The 22,141-nt window shown below is 43.3% G+C and overlaps 1 protein-coding gene and 1 long non-coding RNA gene across 2 annotated transcripts in view; both read right to left on the bottom strand.

Annotated features, from left to right (window-relative positions):
* Window positions 1-22,141, bottom strand: part of LOC133257105 (immunoglobulin kappa light chain-like) — a 122,547-nt gene that overhangs the window by 49,734 nt on the left and 50,672 nt on the right. The gene's annotated exons all lie outside the window — the stretch shown is intronic.
* Window positions 21,191-22,000, bottom strand: LOC133257107 (uncharacterized). Its single transcript, XR_009739411.1, has 2 exons — window positions 21,730-22,000; window positions 21,191-21,314 (listed from the first exon to the last, which is right to left on the bottom strand). It is a non-coding gene; the product is annotated as an uncharacterized LOC133257107 (long non-coding RNA).

Below are 22,141 nucleotides of genomic sequence, written 5' to 3'. Positions count from 1 at the left end.
CTTATTCTATTACTGCCTCACATTCCCCACACATTACAGGTTATAGTTTAGAGTCACATCCTGTGTTTAAAAAAAATCTACTTGGAAGACGTAGATTTGCTTTTCTCTTGCTGAAAATCCTGGTTAGAACTGTAAATTAGACTCATGTGTAATCATCCATCCTTTACTTAATCATAAGAGGTGTCATCATGTCTGTTCTGATGGCACTCAGAAGAAGGAAAGAGAGTTAGGGTGCTGGTCCTGCCTCTTCCACCAAAACTTCTAGTCACATCCAAAGCCAGGGTGCATCTCAGAAATGCTCTCAGCAGATGGAGGCACCAAGAGTTTGTGGACAGTCTAGCCTCACACATCTGCTCCCCAGGGTGGTTTATGTTTGGGTGTGTAACACTGTAGGAGGTGTACTATCAGTTTGTAGACAGTAATAAGTTGCAGCATCTTCAGCCTCCAGGTGAGAGTGGTGAGAGTGAAATCTGTCCCAGATCTACTGCCACTGAACCGGGATGGGACCCCAGTTCCCAAATTGGATGCTGCATAGAACAGGAGCTTAGGAACTTGCCCTGGTTTCTGCTGATATCTGTCTAACCATTTGCTAATGCTTTAATTGGCCCAGCAAATGATGGATACTCTGTCTCCTAGAGAGGCAGACAAGGAGGATGGAGACTGAGTCATCTGGATGCCACACCTGGCATCTGAGATTGGAAACACAAAAACCCATATCCATGTTATTATTAATGATATAAGAGGACTATCCTGTAGAACCACAATACATGGGCAGAATAGATTCCTATAGTTTCCCATCCTTACCTGGGAGGATCCAGAGCAGCAGGAGACTGAGGAGCTGAGTGGGGGACCTCATGTTCACTCTGAGTCCTGACTGGGACTGATTTCTGCACAAGATGTGATCAGAACATTAATAAGTCTCCACGGCAGTGGATTTATCTCCAGTAACATGCAAATCAGCAGAGGATGGGGCAGAGCTGGGCACAGCTGCAGGGCTGGTAGTGTCCATAACACAGCACAGGTGCAGTGTCTGAAAGTCAATGTCACACAGTCATGTCCGACTCTTTGTGACCCCTTGGTCTGTAGCCCTCCAGTCTCCTCCGTCCATGGGATTTTCCAGGCAAGAATACTGGAGTGGGTTGTCATTTCCTTCTCCAGGGGATCTTCCCAACCCAGGGATTGAACACAAGTTTCCTGCATTGAAGGCAGATTCTTTACCATCTGAGCCACCAGGGAAGCCCAGTGTCTGCCAGATACCCAAGTCTGATCAGAGCAGCTCAAATTTGCCCACGGACAGTACGTTTCTCCCAGGAGGTCACAGAATTAAATTATTCTTCTGTTATTTTAGCAGAGTGTTCCATTATTATTTTCAATTTTGATACATTTTTTCCCTGCTACTTTCCCATCCAAGACAGGTTCTATCATGGATGACATATTTCAGGAAACTGCAAGAAATTTTTACAAGGTCTCTGCATTGGGTATCCAGGGATATTGTTGAGTCTAGAATGTCTTACTGTTTGACCTGATTCCATGATGCACTTGGAGTGATAAATTATTAGCAGAGAGACAGAACTCAGGATAACTCAGAGTTTCTCCTCCATATATTTAATAATGCACTGCTGGATACAGACATGCAGAATCTACTGATGTTGTAGGAAAATTTTTTGAACTTGTGTGTGCGTGTTAGTTGCTTAGTCTTGTCTGATTCTTTGCAACCCCATGGACTGTAGCCCACCAGGTTTCTCTCTCCATGGGATTCTCCAGGCAAGAATACTGGAGTGGCTTGCCATTTCCTTCTCCAGGGGATCTTCCTGACCCAGTGATTGAACCCATGTCTCCTGCATTACAGGCGGATGCTTTACCGTCTGAGCTTCTAGGGAAGCCTGTGTTTAATGATGTACTGATGGATACAGACATGTGCAGAATCTACTGATGTTGTAGAAAATTTTCTCTGAACTTGGTAGAGGAAAATCCCTGCTGCGTTCTCATAGAGCTGGGATTAGGTTTTTTCACAAGCCAGCGCACAGTCTCATCATTCATGAGGCATCAGGATGCATACTCCAAAAGGCTTTGTTTCAGTAGATGGTGAAATTATCCCTATAGTAGATGCCACTCATGCCTTTCCTAATTAAAAAAAAAAAAAAGACTCAAACAGTATCAATTGACAAGGTTAGATTAGGTTGAAGAAAAGGTTAGTGACTTTCACGACTGAAAACACCCACAACTGAGCACAATGAGAAAAAATATTTTAAAAAATACAATAAAATGAGCAAAACATTAGCAAGCTGCAAGAGAACTTGTAGCAATCTATTGCATATATAACTGAAGTCCTAAAAGGAAGACGTAGGGAAAGCAGTACAAACATTTTTGAAAAATATGTCTATAATTTTCCAGGATTAAAAAAAAGTCACTTCAAGGACTTTCCTAGGTAAAAATCAAGATCAGGTCAAAGCCATGAATTAAGTGGTTGACTTTAAAGAATGCTGAGAAAAATCACACACCTTACCACAGCTCCCTCTGGTGTACTGGCTGTAGTTGCAAATAAGATTCTAGCATTTGAATGATCAGGGGGAAGATCACGAAATTATCTTCAAAATAAAAATATAACCCTCATAACTAAAAAGTGGAGTTGCAACTTAGTATTCTTTGGATTCCATAAGTTACATATTGACTCAATTCTTAGCAACTTGTAAGACTGCTAGCTCTAAGTGATCCCCAGAAGAGAAGAATCTGCACTAAGTACTACCTGCAGTGGCCTTATAACCCAGTGGACCAATGATGCTGCAGTGCCTGGGGTAGATAGGGGCAGTAGATGGATGTTACAGAAAGCACCTGCAGGAGAACCACAGTTCAGACCTCTAGAGTATCATCATGTTCATTAGACTCGATGGGCAAGAAATTGCTGGGATGTGGATGACTGGAAAAAATTATTTGATCCAAAGGTCCATATAGTCAAAGCTATGGTTTTTCCTGTGAAAGTGAAAGTGAAAGCTCAGTCGTGTCCGACTCTTAGCAACCCCATGGACTGCAGCCTACCAGGCTCCTCCATCCGTGGGATTTTCCAGGCAAGAGTACTGGAGTGGGGTGCCATTGCCTTCTCCAGTGGTTTTTCCTGTAGTCATGTACAAATGTGAGATTTGGACCATAAAGAAGGCTGAATGCTGAAGAATTGATGCTTTCAGAAGGTGGTGCTGAAGAAAACTGAGATCCCCTTGGACAGCAAGGAAATCAAACCAGTCAATTCTAAAAGAAATCAACCCTGAATATTCATTGGAAGGACTGATGCTGAAGCTGAAGCTCCAATTCTTTGGCCACCTGATGCAAAGAACTGATTCATTGGAAAAGACCCTGATGCTGGGAACAATTGAGGGCAGGAGGAGAAGGTGACAACAGAGGATGAGATGGTTGGAGGGCATCACCAACTCAGTGGACATGAGTTTGAGCAAACTCTGGGTAATAGTGAAGGACAGGGAAGCCTGGTGTGCTGCAGTCTGTGGGATCACAAAGATTCCTACAAGACTCAGTAACTGAACAATAGCAACAACAAAAGGATGGGATTGAAATTTTAGATAAATTAATGGGATGCTAATTAGTGAGTATGGTAGTGGTTCAGATGCCTGAGGCATACTGCCACATCCTATTCAAGGTAAAGAACAAGCAGCTGATCCTTGTCCTCCTATCACTGAGGATGAACCAGTGTTTTTAAGGCTCTGTGTAATGTGGACACAACACATAATACACCAGGCTACACTGGACCATGTATTTATTGGTTAATGTCAAAAGTTGCCCCTTGGAGTATGAAATAGCAACCCATTCTAGTATTCTTGCCTGAAAAATCCCATAGCCAGGGGAGCCTGGCAGGCTACAGTCAACAGGGTTGTACAAAGTCAGACACGACTGAAGCAACTTAGCATGCATACACACTAATTAAGCATGCAATTTTAATTGCAATCGCTATGGAACCCATTAGGCTGAAATAGAAAATCATGTCTAATATGTTTATTTCTTTAACCAGAAGTATTATACTGTCCTAGCAATCTGGAATTATTTTATTTCGATCATAGCATGTCACAACATGTAACTAGCAGACCCATTATTAATTCAGAAATATTTTTAAAACATTAAAGTATTCACTTTCTATACAACAACAGTGGAAAAAATAGACATTAGATGACATAAAATTGCAAACTTTAAAGATCCTTTTCCAGTTAGACTAATGTCTAACTGGACATTATTCTGTATTATTAACTTTATTCTGTATTATTTTCCAAAATTGCCTATGGTTATTAGACTGGATGCATTTAATTGACAAATGTAGACAAGGGTGGAGGAGGCTGACCTTTCACTTAGTTCCCTTTTCACAGAACTGGCTGCTACAGGACACAGAACCCCTTACAGTCCCTGCTGCTTCTGCCAGGACCAGGCTATGCCACTGATGGAGCCTTAACACATGGTACCTGATGGGCAGACAAGACATTCACGGTCCAGAGCCCTCACTGCAAACTCTTCCCCCGAGATCTCCACCATCTTCCTCTAACACAGACTCAGAGCATCTGCTGTCAGTTCCCCAGAGAAGCTGCACTTTGAACAGCTGAGCCACCCAGGCAGGGAGGTTTGTGTTCAGGGCTGTATCACTGTGGGAGGATCTTCTGTACCTTGGTAACAGTAATAGACTCCAGCATCCTCAGCCTGCACTCCGTTGATTGTAAGTGTGAAATCTGTCCCTGACCCACTGCCAGTGAACCTGTCTGAGACCCCAGAGTAACGGTTGGAAACCTGATAGATCAGACCCTGTGGTGATTGGCCTGGTTTATATTGAATCCAATTCAAATAGGTTTTTCCATCACTGTGTACCAGGCTCTGACTAGACTTGCAGGAGATGGAGGCCATCTCTCCAGGGATGATAGACAGGGAGAGTGGAGTCTGGGTCAGCACAACATCCCCACTGGATCCTAAAGGAATGACAGAATTAGAAAGCTACAAATATTAGCAACCATTTTTATTGTTTCCATTTTCCGATTTATTTTAGCTAAAACATTAATACTACTTTGTATTACTCACATTGTCTGTGATCATACAGCAAAATTGTACAATCACAATAATGAACTTGATATCTGTGAAGTGTAAAGAGACCTCTAAACATCCCCTACATCATCCCCACTTCCCCTGTCACAGTCCTGACCAGAGCACAGGACCTTCTTCCTTCTGGAACATTCCTCACTCTCATTGATCTAAGGTTCCCATGCTCATCTGCAGGACAAGTCATACACATCTAACAGAGAACACATGTGGAGAGCAGTGCTGCCCCAGAACTCACCCCCATCCTCCTTCTCATCCCTCTCTGTACTTACCTGGGACCCAGAGCAGGAGGAGCCCCAGGAGCTGAGCAGAGAACCTCATGTTCAGAAGTGTGAACTGAGGAGTCCTGATAAGTCAGAGCAAGACCAGAGCTGAGCTTTTATCTCAGACTTGCAAGGGAAGGTCCTCCCTGGGGAACAACATGCAAATCCACTGGTGGGGGCGGAGGTGTGGACAGAGCCAGGGGGAGGGTGGGAGAGGTCAACTTTCAGCCAAGTGAACTAAAGGTCTTCTGTGCTGAGATGTAAACCAATGGCTACAGTCTACACTGCTTGGAGCAGTGGGACGAAGAATCTCACTGTGAGAGTGCAGATTGTTTGCAAGAACCCAGTGAACATGGGCCAGGACTCTAAGAAAGCAATGGGGACCCTACTTGTGGACACATATGTTCAGGGTTAGTATCTGGGAGGGAATGTCCATCTCACTCTGATTCTTCCCAGCTGATCTAGATAAGAGAACAACTTCTTCCCCACTAGTACTGACCCTCAGAGTTTCCTCCAAAGAATATCGTGAAGTAGAGCTGCTTCAAGAACGGTCAGATAATTGCAGTTGCCAAGTTACCTGTTTAAGAATATTGGAATCAAGTGTTAGAATTGATCCTGGCAGCAAGTGGATTAACTCTCAAAGAATATTGAAGTCTAAAGAAATTGCCAAGGAAAAAAATAATATATACGTTGTTCAGAGAATTAATAGTTCAGTTTAAAACAATAAAAGTTTGATAAGACTTTTATGCCTAAATCAGTGATATGAAATACCTGAAACTCAGTTTTTTCAATCTGCTGCATGTTCTACCATAATTCTATCTGTGTCTGTCTTTGTCTCTGTGTCTCTGTCTCTCTTGTCTTTGTCTCTCTGTCTCTGTCTGTCTGTCTGTCTCTCTTTCTCTCTCTCTGCTTTATTTATATAAAGCAGGTTAGTCAAAGGAGTTTTTGAGAAAAATATTCACTGGAGATGGTGGACAGTATGAAAAAAGCGTGACTGTGTTTTTTGTCTGAGTGGTGCTTAGAAACATTTTCCTCTGTGGACTCAGGTAGAATCAGGTGCTATAGGATTTCCTGGTTCCCTCAGCTCTGTGTGAGGACCTAAGGCTCTCAATACCTGTGTGTTGGAAGCTACAGCCACGTATCTACATTTCCAGAGGAGATGCTGTTTGTGAGAATTTGTGAGAAAGGCAATGGCTGGGTCCTTTATTTGAATGTCTCAGGGTGGCCTGTGTCTATCACTGATGCATTCCTTAGTTTTACTTACCAATGGTCCGCATGGAACAGGATTCTGGGCCACTAGTGCTCGGAGGCACAGTCTGTCACAGCAGCTTCCTTCGGTAGACAAACAAGAAGACCATTGTCCTCTGGCAGCCTGATGCAGGTCATGTGGAATTGAAGAGTACCAGAAAAATAGTGCCAACATCAAATTCTTTTTGTCCTGCAAACAGAATCTTGAATATTGTAAAAGTAGACTTGCTGTCTTTTTAAAATTGGGTAATTTAAACCCAAGTCTTGCATGCTAAGTCACTTCAGTCTTGTCCAACTCTTTACAATGCGATGGACTCTAGCCCACCAGGTTCCTCTGTCCATGGGATTTCCCAGGCAAGAAAACTGGAATGGGTTGCCATGCCCTTCTTCAGGGGACTTTAAAGCCAAAGACAAGCTTAATTGACCTTGAAGACAAATTAACTAATACAATACTCTGTACGATTCCACAGCAATGCTTGGTCTGCATATTCTCTTGGAAATATTCAAGAATAAAATTTTGAAAATGTTGAAATGATAGCTGCCAGGAGCCAGCGTGAGGAGCTCCGCCCATGGTAAAGGTCATGAGGAAGGAGGCTCGGCATACGCAAAGGCGGGATCGAGCCTCAGGAGTCCCCCTGGATATTCTCGAGCATTTACCCGCCAAAATCAGAGTCTGCCTACTTTACTGCTTTGTGCTCTCACCTCTGACTTTACGGGGGCTGTCCCCCACCACCATCTCGCTCTCTCTGAAAAGGAGTTAACTTACAGCTCCAGTTAATAAGTTCCTGGGCATTAGGAGTGTTTAAATCCAAACCCCTCAGATGGCTCTCTAACTTGCCTGACAAGTTTACCCGGACTCCTACAGCTATGCGTACGATTGTTTACAGTCTCCCAGCTGCAAAAGGCACGGGAAGCTTAAGATATTCAAATAGCTTAGAGCCTCTCAGAGAGTTAGAAACTGTTAGAATAAAACTAGTAAAAGATTTCATTGATAAGCCAATGCTTGCTGCCAAGTTTCCACATCCCCTGTATTGTATCCTTGAATGTGTATTAATTAATATAGTTGGTATGTAGAAAAAATAAGTAGTGGCCTTGGTGCTAGCAACTTTAGACCCTCACAACCCAGATAATCACGATGGTGTGATCACTGACCTAGAGCCAGACATTCTGGAATGTGAAGTCAAGTGGGCCTTAGAAAGCATCACTATGAACAAAGCTAGTGGAGGTAATGGAATTCCAGTTGAGCTATTCCAAATCCTGAAAGATGATGCTGTGAAAGTGCTGCACTCAATATGCCAGCAAATTTGGAAAACTCAGCAGTGGCCACAGGACTGGAAAAGGTCAGTTTTCATTCCAATCCCAAAGAAAGGCAATGCCAAAGAATGCCCTAACTACCGCACAATTGCACTCATCTCACACACTAGTAAAGTAATGCTCAAAATTCTCCAAGCCAGGCTTCAGCAATATGTGAACCATGAACTTCCACATGTTCAAGCTGGTTTTAGAAAAGGCAGAGAAACCAGAGATCAAATTGCCAACATCCGCTGGATCATGGAAAAAGCAAGAGAGTTCCCGAAAAACATCTATTTCTGCTTTATTGACTATGCCAAAGCCTTTGTCTATGTGGATCACAATAAACTGTGGAAAATTCTGAAAGAGATGGGAATACCAGACCACCTGATCTGCCTCTTGAGAAATTTGTATGCAGGTCAGGAAGCAACAGTTATGGACATGGAACAACAGACTGGTTCCAAATAGGAAAAGGAGTTCATCAAGGCTGTATATTGTCACCCCGTTTATTTAACTTCTATGCAGAGTACATCATGAGAAACGCTAGACTGGAAGAAACACAAGCTGGAATCAAGACTGCCGGGAGAAATATCAATAACCTCAGATATGCAGATGACACCACCCTTATGGCAGAAAGTGAAGAGGAACTAAAAAGCCTCTTGATGAAAGTGAAAGTGGAGAGTGAAAAAGTTGGCTTAAAGCTCAACATTCAGAAAACGAAGATCATGGCATCACTTCATGGGAAATAGATGGGGAAACAGTGGAAACAGTGTCAGACTTTATTTTTCTGGGCTCCAAAATCGCTGCAGATGGTGACTGCAGCCATGAAATTAAAAGACGCTTACTCCTTGGAAGGAAAGTTATGACCAACCTAGATAGCATATTCAAAAGCAGAGACATTACTTTGCCAACAAAGGTTCGTCTAGTCAAGGCTATGGTTTTTCCTGTGGTCATGTATGGATGTGAGAGTTGGACTGTGAAGAAGACTGAGTGCCGAAGAATTGATGCTTTTGAACTGTGGTGTTGGGGAAGACTCTTGAGAGTCCCTTGGACTGCAAAGAGATCCAATCAGTCCATTCTGAAGGAGATCAGCCCTGGGATTTCTTTGGAAGGAATGATGCTGAAGCTGAAACTCTGATACTTTGGCCACCTCATGCGAAAAGTTGACTCATTGGAAAAGACTCTGATGCTGGGAGGGATTGGGGGCAAGAGGAGAAGGGGATGACAGAGGATGAGATGGCTGGATGGCATCACTGACTCGAAGGACGTGAGTCTGAGTGAACTCCAGGGAGTTGGTGATGGACAGGGAGGCCTGGCGTGCTGCGATTCATGGGGTCGCAAAGAGTCGGACACGACTGAGAGACTGATCTGATCTGATCTGATCTGAAGGTAATAAATTCTTTCCTTTGTTGTAAACCCACTGCACCTCTGCCCTATAGGAATGCAACTTTATCTAACACCTTTAGAGGATGGCGCCAAACTTTAAAATAATTACTCTTAGAGAAAATAAGTCTTATGGATTGACAAACCTTTGTCAGAGTCATAAAATGTTAATAGGCCTTCTGGCCAGAAGATGATGTAAATCACCTAAACCATTTGTATATGATAAATTTGCAGGAAAGAAACCCTGGTTTCGATAAGGATCAAAGACTGCTGACTTTGCATGATTTCACATCCCCTGTTATTCTCTATGTGCAACTTATGGTATAAAGGCCCCTGTTGAAAATAAAGCTACGGGCCTTGCTCACCGAAGCTTGGTCTCCCCATGTCATTCTTCTTCTCAATTTCTGGCTGAGTCTCCATCTGGAGCGCGGAGGTCCCCTGCAACCATTTATTTGCCTGGGCTTCTAAGACCCACTCGAGAAGGTGCCTAAGGTGAGGCAACTTCCGCTATTCGAGAGGGCGCCTGCGGCCTCTGTGGTCAGAGCTAACCTGATGTCACAGGTTATACTGATTTTCCGCGTAAACCAAGCTACTCAGCCTCTTTTCTCCGTTGAATTTTCCTACTGAGCTATCCTCATTCTATTACTCTTTATATCTTTGATGAATATTTAAATAAAGCTATTGTATCCAGTGAACTCGCTGAAGCCGTCTCCCCTTCGAACTCCCTGGATCAGCTGGGGCTGGACCTCGGCAGATAGCTGACCAAAAATGATGTTCATCTTTAAACTCTGAACTTTCTGGACTAATCTCATCTGCTGAGAAAATCATGGTGTTGAGTTACTTGCAGAATGACATATGCTCCGTATTTCACTAGTCACACTATTAGTTATGCTTTAATTTTATTCCATTTCTTTAAGCTTTCACTTTCTTTGACCTCGTCTTTTTCAGAATGATTCTGGGTTTTACATCTGGCTCTGAAGATACCAAGACAAGAGGGATTTCTAGTATTGGCTAAACACAGTATACTGCTGTGCTGAGAATTCCAGCAATTTATTTAACCATGTAGTAAAGAAGATAAAAAAATTATTATAGTTTTGAAAAAGGGATATTTAAGACCCTGTGGAAAAAACAACGTCAAAGCAAATGATGTAAACTGATATCTGAAAGCAGTTAAATTCTCTGTAATCACTTCTTTTCCTCCCTTGTTAACACAAATGGAAAGATTAGAGTTGGAAAGACACAGGGATGAATAAAGTATTTAGTGGCCGTTCCTCATATTATAATGAAAATACACTGCCTGCATCAGTAAGTGAGAATGGTGATTTTCTGCCTTTAGGAAGCATTGGGCTCACAGGAGTGAATTTCACATTACTTAGTCACTTTTGACCAGAAGCCATGGATCACTCAAAGTCCAAATGCTCTTTGGAGCATCAACTGCCCCCGTTTTTCTGTGCTTCCAGAAATGTGCATATTGACTGTTCTAAAGCAGTGACCTGATCAATCCGAGAATAATGGTCAGATATGAAAAATAAGTACATGAATGAAAAAGAAAATAAAATGCTCCCACTACAAACACACATCCTGGTCAATTAGAAACATTTTCAATCCCACAGGTCGGCTCTTCTCCTGGAATTCTCATAGCCTTATGTTAAATGTGAAGCTGATTGTTAGAATGTTGAAAATCCATTGTTCAAGGGAATCACATCAAAATGGTTTATTATTTTATAAATATAAGCAGGAATTGGGTCTCACCCTTTTGATACCCTTATGATAAAGTGTATAAACACAAAGATAAGAAACCTTTGATTCTATTACAGAAAATAAAGCCAATAATTGGTGGACACAACAACCCTGTTTATACCCCTAAACAGGCAGTGTCTTTTTGTTTGGAATTGAATGTTTCAAGAGTGAGTAAAATCATTTGTCTTCATATACTCGAAACTTCTAGTGTTGGTCATAACCAGAGTTTACTACACTCAGACCAAGTAGGAAAAAAAAAAAAGACAGAATGAAAAACCTGTTGTAAAATGTGTTCTGTTAACATTTGCAGAGAAAAAAGAGAACACAGTGAGATTAGAGAGAGAGAGAAGGAGAGAAGAGGCATAATATGAACTCCCATCCTCCTCACATAAAGACTTCAAGGGGTGAGGCAAATAAAAACTTAAGGCCAAAACTTGCAGCAGGATGGACATGTGTGTGTATTAGGACTTTGACTTGACTGTCCCTAGCATGTTTGACATAAGGACCAGGTGAAAGTAGGTACAAATGCAGATAGAATTTTCCCACTCAAGCGCTAGTTCAGAAGTTGTGTCAAAAGAAAGTCAAGAGAAATGACTTGGGAACTCTTACTGGGCTGCCTGGTGGCATTCTGGTTGTTGTCTGGTGGCCAATTTTCCTTACTTGAGGTGCTGTCCAAATGCCACTTCAGGACACAAAACTAGTGGTACCAAATTGGATGAAAAAATTTCCCGCAGTGGTTATAGAGTTCTCAGATTGCTCCCTAAGCAGGTTGTAGATGTACATTCTCTTTCAGGGTGTTGAATGTTTGTCTTTCTCTTTATGAAAATAATTGCCAGACAGCTTCTCTGGTTCTAGACACAGCGTAATCCACATGGAGGAGGACTGGTCTGGCTCCTGGACCAGGTGACATGGAATCTTCCAGATCTGAGTGCGGTCAGAAAAGCAAACTGCTCTCTGTAGCCTGCAGTGCCAGCAGCCCTCCACGGGGTCCTGGAAAACACAGAAGACTTGATTGAAAACATCAATCATCTGGATCTGTTTACACTTAGAACACTGTGTAACAATAGTTAAATGATTCGAAACCTGCCTGACATCAAAATACAACAGGGAGCTTAGTGGATGCTCCAGGGGGAACATGGCAGCCATTCCCTGGAGGCACGGTGGGGCATGAGCTCCCTTAGTGGGGAGGAGGATGGAGGTTCTGGGAGGCTGTCCTAGGGGACCTCTGAACCCTGTTTACACAGAAGAGGACCCAGTGACTGTGACTGAGGCCTCTTGTGGCCTCCTCCTCAAGGCCCTACACTCATATATGCCTCAGCCCAGCCTGGTGTCAGCCCGTTCTCTGCTCACCACAGCTCCTCCTGCCACCCTGGGGCTGAGCCTCATTGGGAAGATTCTGTTTGGAGCCTTACATTCTGCGGAGCCCAGTGAGTGTCCTGTTCACAGACATGCGTGCAGTGTGTCCAGGCTCCTCACTGCTGATTCTAATGAGAAATCAATAGACTGTTGAATAGAAATGTGTCCCCTCCTTGAACATCTGGTGAAATCCTGGTGCTGGATACTTGTGTTTCTTTGTATATGTTACAAATCCATGAAGATAAAAACACTTATAATCAAGATAATAATACAATTTTAAGCATTTCCTGTGTAATCTCAAGCTGGAAAGGAAATCATCTTTAATAAGTTTTATTCCTTTAATCAGCAACAGGATTATATTGTTCAGGGGGATTTGGAATTAGTTTATGTCAATCATACACTGTCCGAATATGCAACTAGCATGTCCAGTATTAGTTGGGAAATATGTTAGAGCATTTAAAAACTGGGATCTATTTGAAGTATTCAGTTTCTATATAAGAATCGCTAGAAAACGTGAGAACTTCCCTGGTAGCTAAGCTGTTAAAGAATCTGCCTGCAATGCAGTAGACCCTGGTTCGATTCCTGGGTTGGGAAGATCCCCTGGGAAAGGGATCGGCTACCCACTCCAGTATTCTTGGGCTTCCCTGGTGGTCAGATGGTAAAGAATGCGCCAGCAATCCAGGAGCCTGGTTTCGATCTCTCGGTTGGGAAGATCCCCTGGAGAAGGGCATAGCAACCCATTCCAGTATTCTTGCCTGGAGAATTCCACCACAGAGGAGACTTGCGTGCTATAGTCTATGGAGTCAAAAAGAGTTGGACATGACAGAGCAATAGAGCAGAATACAGAAAATGTGACCCATATTTGATTTCAGGATATGAAGATTCATGTGAAAACTTTGCATTTATTTACTGTTTGAATTCATTTGTTTTCATAATAATCCTATACCAGGCTTATAATCTCCAAACTGTATTTTGGTTAAAAATAAGAAATGTGAAATAATACAAAAGGTGAATCACTATTGCTAGGGAGAACACTGGATAAGCCAACCACTTATTTGGTAACCAACCACTGCAGAAGGTACAACATAATAAAGGGGTAAAGTGAGGAATACATATTTTCAGAACATCAGAAAAGAGTGGAAACTATGAGAACTAGATGACACGAAAAATCAAAGCTTTCAGTTTTGAGGTGATATTTACCAAGCAATCTGTCCTTCTGTATTATCTTCAAAATGGCATATGAACAGAAGTTCTGATTTGGTTCTAACAGAGGAATGTAGCTGGAAAGAGAGAATCCATATGAGGGCTATGGACTCAAAAGGCTACTTCTAGCATAAGGGCAGTTCCCTAAAGGGGACATTCTGAGATCTGAGTCAGCAGTCATGGGAGGAGATGCTGGGCCTAAAACCAGGAATCTTCCCCATGGGTCTCCATCTCCTCTGCATCTGCTGTTCTGCACCCTTCAGGTCTTTCTGTTCAGGCCTACAGATGCCTGTAGCATCTCCCAACCCAACCACATGGACTCTGCTGGACTGTCTCCAGGAGCAAATAGGTTTTAGAGACTCTCCTCATCTGAAGTAGGTTGACAGTGACTGTGGGACATGACCTCAGGTTTCTGCACAGGGACATCACTGAGCCCTTGATAACAATAGACCTCAAGCCTGCTCCACACACTCATTTCCTCTGACACTAACAGTGGCCTAGACATCACAAAGAAACCCAGGCCCACATCTCTTCCTCTCTGTGATTCCATAAGGAACACACTGGATCTTCTTTCTGGGTTCCTATTTTCAGTTCTCAACCCCACCACCTTTTTGAATTCCACCAAAGAGAAGCAAAGAGCAGAATATGTCCAACTATGAGAGTTGACTAGATTTTCCACATGATTCCATTCCTGCTGTCTTCTCACACTATAAAATGCTTCCTTTTCAAAAAACAAACAGAACAAAACCTCTCATATCATTCTGTATTCTTCCAGGGTTCTACAGAATAAATTCTACATCTATATAATCCAGTTTATGTTTTGTCTTTTTTTTTTTTTCAGTTTTTAAATACCTACTTTTTAAGACACCTTATTCCTTATTGTGATAGGTAATTGAGAAAAACAAAAACAAAACAAAACAAAACAAAAAAAACAAAACCAAAGGTCCGTCTAGTCAAGGCTATGGTTTTTCCTGTGGTCATGTATGGATGTTAGAATTGGACTATAAAGAAAGCTGAGTGCTGAAGAATTGATGCTTTTGAACTGTGGTGTTGGAGAAGACTTTTGAGAGTATCTTGGACTGCAAGGAAATCAAACCAGACCATCCTAAAGGAGATCAATCTTGAGTGTTCATTGGAAGGACTGATGCTGAAGCTGAAACTCCAATACTTTGGCCACCTGATGTGAAGAGCTGAGTCATTTGAAAAGACCCTGATGCTGGGAAAGATTGAAGGCCAGAGGAGAAGGGAATGACAGAGGATGAGATGGTTGGATGGCATCACTGACTCAATGGACATGAGTTTGGGTAAACTCCAGGAGTTAGTGATGAACAAGGAGGCCTGGTGTGCTACAGTTCATGAGGTCACAAAGAGTCAGACACGACTGACTGACTGAACTGAACTGAACTAAACTCAAAAGCTTTTACTAATTTTCCCACCAACTCCCCCTGAGGCCAGGTTGCATAGACTGTGATCAGGCACATGGTGAAGGAATAGGAAGACATAGAGTAAAAAGGAGATTTAGAAAGTGAGGAAAGTGGGAAAAATCCATTTTTGATCCTTAAAGAATTTTATTATCTTAATAATATACCAATATATAATATGATAATAATAATATATGCCAACAAATGTCTGTCTAGTCAAAGCTATGGTTTTTCCAGTAGTCATGTATGGATGTGAGAGTTGGAGGATAAAGAAAGCTGAGTGCTGAAGAATTGATGCTTTTGAACTGTGGTGTTGGAGAAGAGTATTGAGAGTCCCTTGGACAGCAAGGACATCCAACCGGTCCATCCTAAAGGAGATCAATCCTCAGTGTTCATTGGAAGGACTGATGCTGAAGCTGAAACTCCAATCCTTTGGCCACCTGATGTGAAGAACTGACTCCTTGGAAAACACCCTGATGCCGGGAAAGATTGAAGGCAGGAAGGGAAGGGGATGACAGAGGATGAGATGGTTAGATGGCATCAACAACTTGATGTGCATGAGTTTGAGCAAACTCCAGGAGTTGGTGATGGGCAGGAAGCCTGGCGTGCTGCAGTCCATGAGGTCGCAAAAGGTTGGACAGGACTGAGCAACTGAACTGAACTGCATAATATATTAAAAAGTGTGAACTGCTAACAGGTATTGCACTTGTTTTGATATAAATTCACCTCACTTGTCCCCTGATATACTGACTGTATTGATTCTACACGTCACTGTACACAAGGGGAGAAGTAGGATGACCTCTCATTCGCCTCCCCTTCCTCAGGTCTATTTGCTCAAAGGACATTTAAACTGTCCTTTCTCCTGCTGGTGCTGTCATTCAAGTACCCACACGGGGCCTTAACCTCCTCCTTCTCATCCCCCTCCATCCTCAGCTGGACCCAGAGCAGGAGGAACTCCAGGAGCTGACAGGGAACCTCATGTTCAGAAGTGTAAACTGAGGAGTCCTGGTAAGTCAGAGCAAGACCAGAGCTGAGCTTCTATCTCAGACTTGCAAGGGAAGGTCCTCCCTGGGGAACAACATGCAAATGCCCTGTTGGGGGCAGCAATGTGCACAGAGCCCAAGGGGGAGCAAAGGAAGAGAAAATGTTTATGTGTGGAAGAAAGACCTTCAACTTCATTACAGATGAAATTCATGCTTTGCAAGGGTAAAAAGCACACAGTTAAATGTGTCCTTCCATTTTCCCTCCCTGTTCTCTAGTTTCTTAGAACTTTTGAATTCATGTTATTGTAGTTCAGTTACTAAATGGTGTCTGACTCTGCAAGCCCATGAACTGCAGCAAGCTGGGCTTCCCTGTCCTTCACAATCTCCTGGAGCTTGCTTAAACTCATGTCTATTGGGTCAATGATGCCATCCAACCATCTGTCAACTCCGTGTCCTCCTGCCTTCAATCTTTCCCAGCATCAGGTTCTTTCCAATGAGCTGGCTCTTTACATCAGGTGGCCAAGGTACTAGAGCTTAAACTTCAGCACCAATCCTTCCAATGAATACTCAGGGTTGATTTCCCTTAAGATTGACTGGTTTGCAGAATTGAAAGAGACATGTGTACCCCGATGTTCATTGCAGCACTGTTTATAATAGCCAGGACATGGAAGCAACCTAGATGTCCATCAGCAGATGAATGGATAAGAAAGTCCTGGTACATATACACAATGGAATAGTACTCAGCCGTTAAAAAGAATACATTTGAATCAGTTCTAATGAGGTGGATGAATCTGAAGCCTTATTATACAGAGTGAAGCAAGCCAGAAAGAAAAACATCAATACAGTATACTAGCACATATATATGGAATTTAGAAAGATGGTAATGATAACCCTGTATGTGAGACAGCGAAGGAGACACAGATGTATAGAACAGTCTTTTGGACTCTGTGGGAGAGGGCAAGGGAGGGATGATATGGGAGAATGGCATAGAAACATGTAATTATCATATGTGAAATGAATCGCCAGTCCAGGTTCAATGCATGATACAGGATGCTCAGGGTTGGTGCACTGTGATGACCCAGAGGGATGGGATGGGGAGGGAGGTGGATGGGGGGTTCAGGATGGAGAACATACGTACACCCATGGCAGATTCAAGTCAATGTATGGCAAAACCAATACAATATTGTAAAGTAAAATAAATAAATAAATAATTGGGGGGGGGGATATTGACTGGTTTGATCTCCTTGCTGTCCAAGGGACTCTCAAGAGTCTTCTCCAGAACCACAGTTCAAAAGCATGAATTCTTCGGCGCTCAGCCTTCTTTATGATCCAAGTCTCATGTTTGTGCATCATATTACACTTCTCTTTAAGAATGCTGAGTTTCCCTCTCTATGTGCTAATTTTTATTCTTGTTTAAATATTTGTTTAAAGACTCTGGATTTGTTCTTTTTCATTTTCATTGTGATATTAAAAAACATACAGGAAGAACAGGCAAATATGTTAAGTATACAGCACATGAAGGTTTACATATATCACCATCTGGATAAAAATATAAAATACGTCATACCCTACAGATGCCTGACTCTTGCACTTTGAAAACCACTAACTACTCCAACCAAGAACACGGGGAATCTGAGAGTTAGGGGAGAAGATGTCTACCTTGAGGGAAACCTGAGGTCATGTAGTCTAGGACAGAAGCAGGAGCTGAGATGCATGGAGCAAAGGAAAGGCATGATTATGATTCAAAGCCAGGAAATTCTAGAACTGAAGTTGTGACTACATGATACTCACATGAAGTTCAAATTTCATCATAGTATTCTGTCTCTAATATGAGGATAATTTTCAGATTTTTAAGAGAATGTACATCAGGATGATTAAGATTCTCTAGACTAGGATTTTCTGCCAGAGAGACTGAGGGAAAGACGGTTTTCTCAGAATCACTGACCAGTCCCTCCCTGGGGCCCCAACCCTGTCCATGAGCAAGTGCCTGAGTCTGGCAGGTAAATCAGTGTGGGGAAGGTCTGTGCTCCACAGGACCGGAGAGCAGGTGGTTGGTCCTTCACAGTCAGTGATGCTGAGAGCTGAGGGAGACTCAGCATGGAGCCATCTGTGAGCATCTCAGCCAGCAGTTCAGACCCTTGGGGAGGTGATGACAGGGACTCCTGGGCTCTGGACCTGAGGATGTTTCCACCTCTTTCCCGGGCTCCCCACCATTTCCTCCTCCCCCAGTTTGTCCTCCACTGAGAGGAGCAGCTGCTCTGACCCCAATTCCCTGGGGGAAGCAGCTGCTCAGCTGAGCACAAGGGCTGAGCCCACGGGGGAGGGGTATGTTTAGGGCCATGACACCTGTGGTCCCAGTGAGGGTTCTGTGCACAGAAGTCACATGCAGGGACCCCACCCTGGTGAGTGTAAGTGTGAAATCCGTCCCAGACCCACAGTCACTGAGCCAGGCTGGGACCCAGGAGCCTGGGGAACCCCTATGATCAGTGGTTGAGGAGAGTGTGTGGTTTGTACCGGAAGCATGGCGGGCAGGTGTGTCCATTACTGTGGATGAGAAGAGATGGCCTTCAGGAGATGGCGACGCTCCCTCCATGGCCACAGGCCAGAGGGAGGAGATGGAGTCAGCACAGCAGCCCTATGGGAAACTGGGAAAAGAAGGAACTTAGTGTGAGTGGAAACATGGAACAGGAGTTATGAAGGAAAAAATGATGTTGCTTATTCAGGTTTTTTTTTTTTTTTTTTTTTACATCAATGTAGTTCTGTGCATAAATTTTCTCTAGTTTTAAGTACCTATAGCCTAAGCAACGACTAAAATATCCCTAGGATGTAGATAAAGCTAAGGACACGGGCATGATGTAATTATAACCTGGTATGATATGAACGGAGGAGGATATGGCACCCCACTCCAGTACTATTGCCTGGAAAATCCCATGGATGGAAGAGCCTGGTAGGCTGCAGTCCATGGGTTTGTGAAGAGTCGGACACGACTGAGTGACTTCACTTTCACTTTTCACGTTTATGCATTGGAGAAGGAAATGGCATCCCACTCCAGTGTTCTTGCCTGGAAAATCCCACGACGGGGGTGCCTAGTGGGCTGCTGTTTATCGGGTCGCAGAGTCGGACACGACTGAAGCGACTCAGCAGCAGCAGCAGCATGATATGAACATTTTGCCTTATTTTTATCTTTGACCAAGGATATTATTGAAAGCTGTGCTTGGCTTTGAGGCCTCCACCATCTCTTTTTTTTTCCTTAAAAATTTTTAGCTTTGAGGATTCGTTAGTGAGATGGCAAAAGTGTTTAAGTGTCATTAAAGAGGAATAGGGCTCACTTCCCTAGGCTTCACTACTTCTCACCTTTTGAAGTACATTCTCTCTTTGTACTCCCTGTACATGAGATAGAATTAATTATTAAGAATTTTCTTGAGTCTCCAGACAGCCCCCATACCTGTGTAATTTGAGAGAAAGATTATCACTTACATAAGCAAATTCCAGGTGGACTAAGGTGAGCACTAGCTGGAGCAGGCTGGGTTTAAAGAGGCAGAAGTTTGGGCTCTTAATAGGGTTGTGGAGGGACTTGGTAAATTCACCCTGTGTGGACTTGGGTTTGTGAGTTTTGAGTGTCCCTGTGGTTGTTGGACAGATATAGGGCAAAGTGGAAGTTGAAGAACAGGCTGAGAGGTGTCGCTGATCCCATATTAACAATGGAGTCAGACTCCTTGTTATCTGGAGCCCGTCTGATGTCTATATAAAGACTCCGCTTGCCATTGCCAATGCAGGAGATCAGGTTCAATCCCTTGGTCAGGAAGATCCTCTCAAGAAGGGAATTGCAATCTGCTCTAGTATTCTTGCTTTGGAAAGAATGATGGGCTGTAGCCCTTCCTTTTTTCCCCAATATTTATACACTTCTTGGCAGGTTATAGAAAATACGATACTCCACCACTTAACAAAGTTGGAGTTACCAAAGATAAAGAGAATCTAAGGAACGATTTGAAATTACGATACTGTGCAAAAGACCATATCTCTCTAAGTACAAGATAAAGCAAACTGAAAATGGCAACAAGTATTTACTGAGTGAAAACCTGGAGAATTCCATGGACAGAGGACCCAGGCAGGCTACAGTCCATGGGACTGCAAAGCCATGACTGAGCGACTCACACTGCCACTCACTTTTCATTTTCACTTACAAACTTTACCAGTTATATGATAACTATTTTGTATGTATTCATCTATTTAATTCTTATAACAAGTTTTAGCATTTTTATTGCTAAAGAAAAGAAAATCTTTTAATTTCCTTCATTACCGATCAATAAACCAAGGGGAAAGGGCTTTCCTGATCACATTAGTGGTAAAGAACCCTCCTGCCAATGGGGAAATATAAGAGATGTGGGTTCGATCCCTGGTTCGAGAAGATCCCCTGGAGAAGGAAATGGCAACCTACTCCAGTATTCTTGCCTGGGAAGTCCCATGGACAGAGGAGCATGGCAGTCTACAGTCTGTGGTGTCGCAAAGAGTCAGATACAACTGAAGTGACTTATCATGCATTCAAACCAAGGGGAAACGGTTCAATAAATCTCCAAATATATACAACTATTAAATACAAGTCAAATTCTGAACAAGAATGCATGGTCCCATCCTTTTTGTCTCAGATGGGAGTAAACACCATTGTTATGTTCCTTTCCCTGAGCTTTCCTCCATTTCACCCCAATGAGACAATGGTAACCTGGGTGAGAAGAAATACCTGACCTTTTACTCGGCCCCCCTTTCACAGAACTGGCTGCTATAGGACACAGGACCCCTACAGTCCCTGCTGCTTCTGCCAGGACCAGGCTGTGCAGCTCATGGGATCTTAACATGTGGTGCCTGAAGAATAGCTAAGACACTCATGATCCAGAGCCCTCACTGCAACCTCTTCCCCTGAGACTGCTACCTCTTATACAGACTCAGAGCATCCGCTGTCAGTTCCCCAGAGAAGCTGCACTTTGAGCAGCTGCACCACCCAGGCAGGGAGGTTTGTGTTCAGGGCTGAATCACTGTGGGAGGATCATGTGTAGCTTGAAAACAGTAATAGACTCCAACATCCTCAGCCTGCACACTGCTGATCGTAAGTGTGAAATCTGTCTCTGCCCCACTGCCAGTGAACCTGTCTGGGACCCCAGTGTTACGGTTGGAAATCTGATAAATCAATTGCCGTGGAGACTGGCCTGGTTTATGTTGAAGCCAGTACAAATAGGTTTTTCCATCACTATATTTCAGACTCTGAGTAGACTTGCAGGAGATGGAGACCGTCTCTCCAGGGATGACAGACAGGGAGAGGGGAGTCTGGGTCAGCACAACATCCCCACTGGACCCTAAAGAAATGACAGAAAAATTTCAAGTTACATACAAATATTATGAGCTCTAATTATCATTTCCAATTTCTTATTTATGTTAGCTAAAATACTACTTCGTTTTCCTCTCATCATCAATACTTTTCATCCATACAACAAAAATGTACAATCACGATAATGAACCTGACATCCTTGAAGTGTACAGAAGCCACTAAACATCCCCTACATCACCCCCACTTCCTCTGTCACCGTCCTGACCAGAGTACAGGTCCTTCTTCCTTCTGGAACTTTCCTCACTCTCTCAGATCTAAACGTCCCATGTTCTTCTGCACGACAAGCCATACACATCGAACACGCAGACAGAACACACATGGAGAGTGGAGATGCCCCCAGAACTGAGGCCCCCATCCTTCTCTCATGCCTCCTCTGTCCTTACCTGGGACCCAGAGCAGGAGGAGCCCCAGGAGCTGAGCAGGGAATCTCATGTTCAGGAGTTTGAACTGAGGAGTCCTGATAAGTCAGAGCAAGATCAGAGCTGAGCTTTTATCTCAGACTTGTAAGGGAAGGTCCTCCCTGGGGAACCACATGCAAATCCCCTGGTGGGGGCAGCGGTGTAGACAGAGCCAGAGGAGGATGGGAGGGGTCAAGTTCAAGCAAAGTGAAATAAAGCTCTTGTGTGTTTAGATGAATATCATTAGCTAAAGTTTATACTGCCTGGAACAGTGGGAAGAAGAATTTCACTGAGAAAGTGCAGATTGACTGTCAGGACACAGTGTACAAGGCCTGGGGCTCTAAGAAAGCACTGAAGACCCTGACATGTAGACAGGTGTGTCCAGGGTCGGTATTCG

Source organism: Bos javanicus, chromosome 11 (assembly GCF_032452875.1).
Source record: "Bos javanicus breed banteng chromosome 11, ARS-OSU_banteng_1.0, whole genome shotgun sequence".
Lineage (NCBI taxonomy): Eukaryota > Metazoa > Chordata > Mammalia > Artiodactyla > Bovidae > Bos > Bos javanicus.
The sequence above is the reverse complement of the archived record's forward strand: the minus strand, read 5'-3'. Positions and strand labels throughout refer to the sequence as shown.